This window comes from Colobus angolensis, unplaced genomic scaffold (genome assembly GCF_000951035.1).
Source record: "Colobus angolensis palliatus isolate OR3802 unplaced genomic scaffold, Cang.pa_1.0 Scaffold58, whole genome shotgun sequence".
Classification (NCBI taxonomy): Eukaryota; Metazoa; Chordata; class Mammalia; order Primates; family Cercopithecidae; genus Colobus; species Colobus angolensis.
Genome location: NW_012119376.1, coordinates 7,556,567 through 7,563,620, shown reverse-complemented (window position 1 = coordinate 7,563,620; position 7,054 = coordinate 7,556,567). Strand labels below are relative to the sequence as shown.

General features: G+C 40.9%; 1 long non-coding RNA gene across 1 annotated transcript in view; it reads right to left on the bottom strand.

The window, feature by feature from the left end:
• Positions 1-3,874: 3,874 nt before the first annotated feature.
• The window catches only part of LOC105526164, a 9,880-nt gene continuing 6,700 nt past the window's right edge, over positions 3,875-7,054 (bottom strand). The window contains exons 2-3 of the long non-coding RNA XR_001004034.1: positions 4,900-4,933; positions 3,875-4,288 (exon numbers count right to left, since the gene is read on the bottom strand). This is a non-coding gene — a long non-coding RNA (uncharacterized LOC105526164). The remainder of the gene's footprint in view (positions 4,289-4,899; positions 4,934-7,054) is intronic.

Sequence of the window (7,054 nt, the reverse complement as noted above, 5' to 3'; positions counted from 1 at the left end):
ATACTATTGCATTTCTGCAAAGTAAACTAGGTCTTTCTTTTATGAGAAGTTCTCTATACACTTTGGCATTCCAAAGCTAACGTTTGTGAATTGCTTTCTCTGTATATGCCATGCACTCTACACGGTGCATTCATAAGCATGGCTTTGATCCCTACAACAATCTGTGATGTGGGTATTCTTCTTGCCTTTTAAAAGTGAAAGAGATCCAAGTAACATGCATGAGGTTCCACCACTGATGTGTAGTGGAACTGAGATTTGAGTCCAAGCCTCTGCACTACCCCAAGTTCGATAATCATTGATCTACATCATGATACTTTAAACAAATATATCTAGCTTGAAGCTTAGTTGTTCCTAAAAGAAGCACTTCTTCAGCCAGGAATACTGTAGTATCACTAGATTTTGTAACAGGAATCATTTCCCCCCTGCCCACCCACCAAGCCCCACCACACACGTACACACAAGGATGTGAATCAGTGCTCCCAGCTCACTTCCTATTGGCTCTGAAGCTGGGAGAGGACCATGATTGGCCACAATCTTATTGGGTCATGTTGAATCAATAAGCTGAAAAGGAAGCTTCCCAAATATCACCATTATGACTGAGTTTTTGTCACACACACTAAAAAAATTGTCTCCAATTTAACTCCAAATTAACTCCAAGCCAGACACAGATCACATAGCCGCTAGTCTTTCTCAATAGACAAGACAGAATTGTTGGCACTAGATATATCTGTTAACTATTTGCTCAGTATATAAAGAATATTCTGCTTTAAACTTGCCAAAATTAAGTAGGAAATGAACTGCAAATGAAAAATACATTGTCTCTGGAGCGCTAACTTTTAACAGGAAAGCAAAGACACATGATATGAATATATGAATACAGTAATTATTTATTAACAGCCTACTAGGCGCCAAACAATGTTGGCCTTCCAAGGAAATAAAATGAGTAGAAATAATCTCATATCTCAAGGATGCACGGAATGGGGAAAAAGACAAGTGATATTAATTGAGTGGCTTTAATATGGCAGTCATTTTACCTCATTTAATCCTAACAATCCCATGAGATAGATAGCATCATCCCTTTACACAGAGGGAGAAATTTCATCTTTGCGAAATGGAGTGACTTGCCCGAGATCACACAACTGGTAAATACTGATAACTTAAACCAGATCTCTCTCTAAATCCAGAGCTCATGAATCTTCCACTGATCACACTGCAGAGAAGATAACACAAATATATAAACCACTATAGCTAGCATGGACATATAACACCAAGAAGGGGTCAAGTAAAGTTTGAGGAATCTGGAAATGTTATTGGAGATGGTCTTTAGAAAGAACAGATGGTATTTTTCAGGCAGAGATGAGAAAGAGCATTTCAAAGGAGAGGAAAGAGCTGGAGCGAGACTTGGAGGGAGAAGTAGAAGAGGTTTGGAGGATAAGAGTTGGAAAAGCTTTCTTGGCGTTTTAAAAGCAGGATAATCCTCCTAGAAGGGATAACTAATATAGATTAGAGTAGAGCAGACTGGAAGATAAGGAAACTGGGTGAGAGATCCTTGCAAGCATCTTAGAGAGCACCTGCAGGAATGGAAGGAAAGACAGATTTGAGAGACATCACAGAAGAGGATTGTAGGGTGATCCTGAACTGAAGATGGACCAGTGAGTTCAGACTGATGCAGAAGAATGAAACCAAATGCAGAGTCAGAGTAGGTGACCAGGTAAAGGTCATGCAGTAGAGGTCTCAATTAAGATGAAAGACAAAACAGAAAGAGGGAAAGAGGGAGGCAGAAAAGGAAGGGATTTCCGAATGTGCCATCCTGAAAGTGGAGTCGATCTGAGTTGTGACCAAGCATAAGGTGTGGCCTCCTGGGGAGTGGCTGAGACAGGGCTCATCCAAATGGAAGACACCAGAAGATTATGAATCTGGAAGTCACCAGGAAATCTGGCAATGAGTTACATGGAAAGGATGTCAGTGCTGCAGAGACTGAAAACATGAAAGAATGTGAGAAAAAAGTCCTCAGAATTTGAAGTAACAGGGTAGAAAAGGACAGAAAAGTCAAAAGTTTACATCAAATCAGAAAAAATGAGTTGTCTACAAAATGGATGATGCATTATCCTGCAATCATAGTGAGCATTTCCATTGGAAAAATTAATAATAATGGGCTCTTACTTCTTCTTTCTTAGGGGAAAATGACATATTAGGCATATTCTGCATTTTTCATATTTGCTAGCAAGGAATGTCAAGAGAGGCAACTGGTTCTATCAGATAACATTGAAATGCCTCACTCTCACATTTCCTTACCTGTCCTGTGACCCACCTAGCCTGCATAAACCCAGTGAAGAAGAGAAAGATCAAAGTTGAGCAAATTCTCTTCCATTTTTGCTGAGTCAATCACTTGCTATCACAGGAACAGGCATGCATGTTTAAGGACACCCTGCCCATCTGTATCACTTGTAATGTCAAGTTGAATGAGCAAAGTGTTAGTTCATGTAATGTGGAAGAAGACATGCAGCCTGGGTGAATAACTTCTGATCAGCACGAAGTGTAAGAGAAAAGTCTTTCCAGCATGGAACTGAGCTGCATTCCAGCCCCATGACATGGCATCAGGTTTGGCAACTGGGTCAGCAATTGTGCTCCAGTTTTTGCTTCTATTATCTGCAGAGTTTTGCAAGCCTGGAACTTCCACCCACCCAAAGTAGACTGCCGAAGCTTATCCAGAGTTTGTTAGTGCAGAGCTCATTGTGTTGTCATGCATTATCTAGTTTAGGCTTGATTCCACTGTCACATAATCCAAGGGAAAATGAAGAGCTCCGTGGACTGATCTCCATTTAATTTCAATCTTTCTATTGTTAGTGCTCTGCCTGTTAGGGAATTCCAGAAAGTGTTGCTTAATAATTACAAGGTAGGTCATAACAAAGAAATGAATGGTGTAGCTGTCAGTCATAAGGGAAGACTGGGAAAAACAGCCCTGGTTGCTGGCAACTGACTAGATGCATTTGCTTTGTGCTGACATTAGAATCTCATTTGGAAGCAATGTGGGAGGTCAGTGAGTCCAACTGCTCTCTCAGACCAGTAGCATTGGAATATGGTCTTTTTTTTTTTTTCTTGCTCTGTCACCCAGGCTGGAGTGCAGTGGCACAATCTCAGCTTACTGCAACCTCCACCTCTAGCAATTATCATGCCTCAGCCTCCTGAGTAGCTGGAACCACAAGTGTGTGCCACCATACTCAGCTAGTTTTTGCATTTTTACTAAAGATGGGGTTTTGCCATGTTGGCCAGGCTAGTCTCGAACTCCTGGCCGCAAGTCATCCACCCAGCTCAGCCTCTCAAAGTGCTGGGATTATAGGCGTGAGCAACTGTGCCTGGCCCTGAAATATGGTCTTTTGGGCTCAGAGAGCTGGCTACCTCATAATACATACAGTTGTATTACCAAGATGGTCTTGCATTTGTTCCCCATTGGGTTTAGTTTTCATAACTATACTAAGAGCTAATATTTGGTGAGCGCCCACTATGTGCCATGTATTGTGCTAGTTCTATAAATACATTATCTCAAATAGTCCTCACAATAAACCAGTAAGGTAGGCACTTTTATTCCCATTTTTCCAGATGGGATAGAGTCAAGCCCCGTGGAGTCAGGATTTGAACACACATCTGCAGGTTTGGAGGACAATAGAACCTATCTTGTCTTCACTCATGTTCCATGATGGTCCCCAGGGCCCCAGTGCTGTACATTCCACGATGCAATCAAGATTCATTTGGAATTCTTTGAAGTGCTCCAGCAGGCCTTGTGCAACTCAAACGTTCTGTCAACTCTTGTCTGGGGATGACATAAATCTACAGCTTCTTTCACAATAATACTAGCAATAACAACAGTGACAGATTTTTCAATAATTTGCATATGTATTCTTTTATTTTATCTTTACAAAAGTCTTATAAAATGGGTAGAACAGGTAGTTTTCAAATAAGAAACCAAGACTTAGGTAAGTAATTAAAATTCTCTAAGTGATAGCTAGTAAACTGTGGAATCCAGGAATAAAACCCACATCTTCCAAGCTCAAGGCCAGCAGGTCTGAGTGTGGCAACTGAACCAGTAGCATCCAGAAATTTGTTTTAAATAAACATTCTCAGGGCCCAGCACAGACCTAATAAATCTGAAACTCTGGGGGTGGGTCCAGCCATCCATGTTGGAACAAGCCCTCCAGGTGACGGTGGTGCATGCTCAAGCTTGGTCTAGGCCAGTGCTGCTTCCATTGCCTGGTATGGTGTTCACTCCACCACCTCTAGTTCTGACCCTCTGCAATGAATGAAAAGAGAAAAAAGTGAGCAGTCTAACAGAATCTTTTATATCTGAAGTGCAATTTCATCAGTGACTTCTTAAGATTATGCCTGAGATTCTTAGTGTTGGGAAGAAAAGCACATCTCAGCCCCAACAGAGGAGGTTAATAAAGCCCACTGAACTTCATTTGTTTTCTCACAGGGAACTCAAGTGTGACAATTCTCCAAAACAGGGATTGCATTTTTTCCTACTTATAAAAAATTTTATCCCAACAATATCTCTTCTGTGGGATACAATACCATCATAATCACAAATGGCTTTTTTGAGAGTTGGTTTTTTTGTTTTGTTTTGAGACAGGATCTCGCTCTGACACCTAAGTTGGAGTGCAATGGTATGGTCAGGGCTCATTGCAAGCTCAACCTCCTAGGCTTAAGCACTCCTCCTGCCTCAGCCTCCCAAGTAGCTGGGACTACAGTTGTGTGCAACCAAACCTGGCTAATTTTTTTTTTTTTTTTGGTAGAGACAGAGTCTCACTATATTTCCCAGGCTGGTCTTGAACTCTTGGGGTCAAGCACTCCTCCCGCTTTGGCCTCCCAAAGTGCTGGGATTACAAGCATGGGCCACTGTGCCTGGCTAGGACTTTTATTTTTGATAGGATTTTGTCTATGAACATTAAATAAGGAAAATATTTTCCAATGAACTATTTATTAGAAATTAGCAGTATTTGTCTAAATATTAATCTCAGATAAGCATTTAATGACTAATGGAAACTGGGGGTGGGGGACCCAAGCAAATAGCCATCAAAATCAGTAGAAATAGCATTTTTTTAAAATAAATATTCATTAGGGAGAAAGTGCTGCACAGAACATAGGAACATTGTCTTTAAAGTCAAATGGCTCTGGGGTCCAACACAGCTCTGCCACTTACTTACTACCTATGGGACTCAGAGCAAGTCACCTATTTATCCTCAGCTGGACTTTATGCATCTGAAAAATGGAATCATAATGGAACCCACTCAAAGAGTTGTCCTGAGAATTAAATGAGCTCACATATGAAAAGTACTTAAAACACCATGACCTCTGCATAGTAAGGACTCAAAGACTGTTAGCAATTATTTTTGTGTTTTAAGTGACAAATATGTGCCATGTGCATAGTAGATCAGATGCCAGGGACAGAACAATGAATAGCATGTGAACCTTGCCCTCTGATCCTTCAAGGTTCACCCTTTCACTCTATTCTACAAAGTCTGTTTCTGTTTTGGTTTATTTTTAATGTAGCACTTGAAACATATCCCAAATTTTCATATAACCTGGCAGGACTGGGCTGGCGACCAGTAAGACTTCTTTTATAAGTACTTAAGATGCCATCAATGATAAGACATACTATTTCAGGTACTGTTCAAAACGAAAAAAAACACTGCTAATCATAATTGTAAGATGTCATTGGTTGTGAAATACTCCCTAATTTCAATCCAAGAAGCAGTAGAAAAAAAAATTTGGTTTTAGAATTCACGCAGTGTAGTATTTTCATTTCCCATCACTGCCTAGAACGCACAAAGAAACACTCTGCCTGGGCCATGTGTATATCTGTGTTAAGGGATGGAATGGGAAGTGGCTCACAAAAAGGATATTTCACAATAGATTGGAACTGGCCTTGAAGAAACTTTCTGAGTCAGAAAATAAATAAAACATCAATGGCAGATATCCTGCACCAAGAGGACAGTATGCTTCTGGAGCTGCCGGTGCACTCTATACAAATGACTGCGGTCAGGTCAAGCAAAAGTCCACTTATTTGGCTCCTACTCTTTGCCATTCATTGTTAGGTGGAGGGCTACCAGCAAAATCACATCTATTCTCTCTAGATATTCGCATACTAGTAGGAGAGGCAGACACATAGACAGAATGCGGAGAACGGTTTCAATGTAGAAATATGCAAAGTCTAGAAATAGTACAAGAAAAATGAAGCATTAGGGGAAGAGAAGGAGTAAGAAGTGTGGCTAAAGAAAGCTCCTTGAGAAGGCAATGCCTGAGCAGGTTTTGAAAGATAACTAAGAGCTGAACAAGCATTTGGTGAAAGCAACAACGCTAATTAAAAAATGTGGGTGTTATATCTATTTCAGCTAATGTTGTTTTTCCACAACTGTAGATTGGATGCCCTACTTCGGCTAGTCAGGAGAGAGCTTCTGAAAGAGTTGTACAAATATCTGCCAGAACCAGTGAATCTGGAAGCTCATATGAAGTCACTCATTATTATTTCACACACACACACACACACACACACACACACACACACACACACACACACAAATGAAAAAGAACCTGGCACAGCTTTGGTACTTTTTGTTTTCATGGCTTAAAAAAAATAAAACAAAAACAAACAAACAAACAAAAAAACAGCATTAGGGTTCAGTCTCAAAGAGAAGTTGAGACATCACATTTCTTTTCAATTCTTCATATTGGACTCTGCAAAAGAAATAAAGGGGCAGGGAACACATTGTAATGAGAAACAACATGCATCATGAAATTGTTAGACAAGGCCAGGCACGGTGGTTCACACCTGTAATCCCAGCACTTTGGGAGGCCAAGGCGGGCAGATCACCTGAGGTCAGGAGTTCTGAGACCAGTCTGGTCAAGATGGTGAAACTCCGTCTCTACTAAAAATACAAAAATTAGCCAGGCATGGTGGTGCTAGCCTACAGTCCCAGCTACTCTGGAGGCTGAGGCAGGAGAATTGCTTGAACCCAGGAGGTGGAGGTTGCAGTGAGCCGAGATCACACCACTGCAC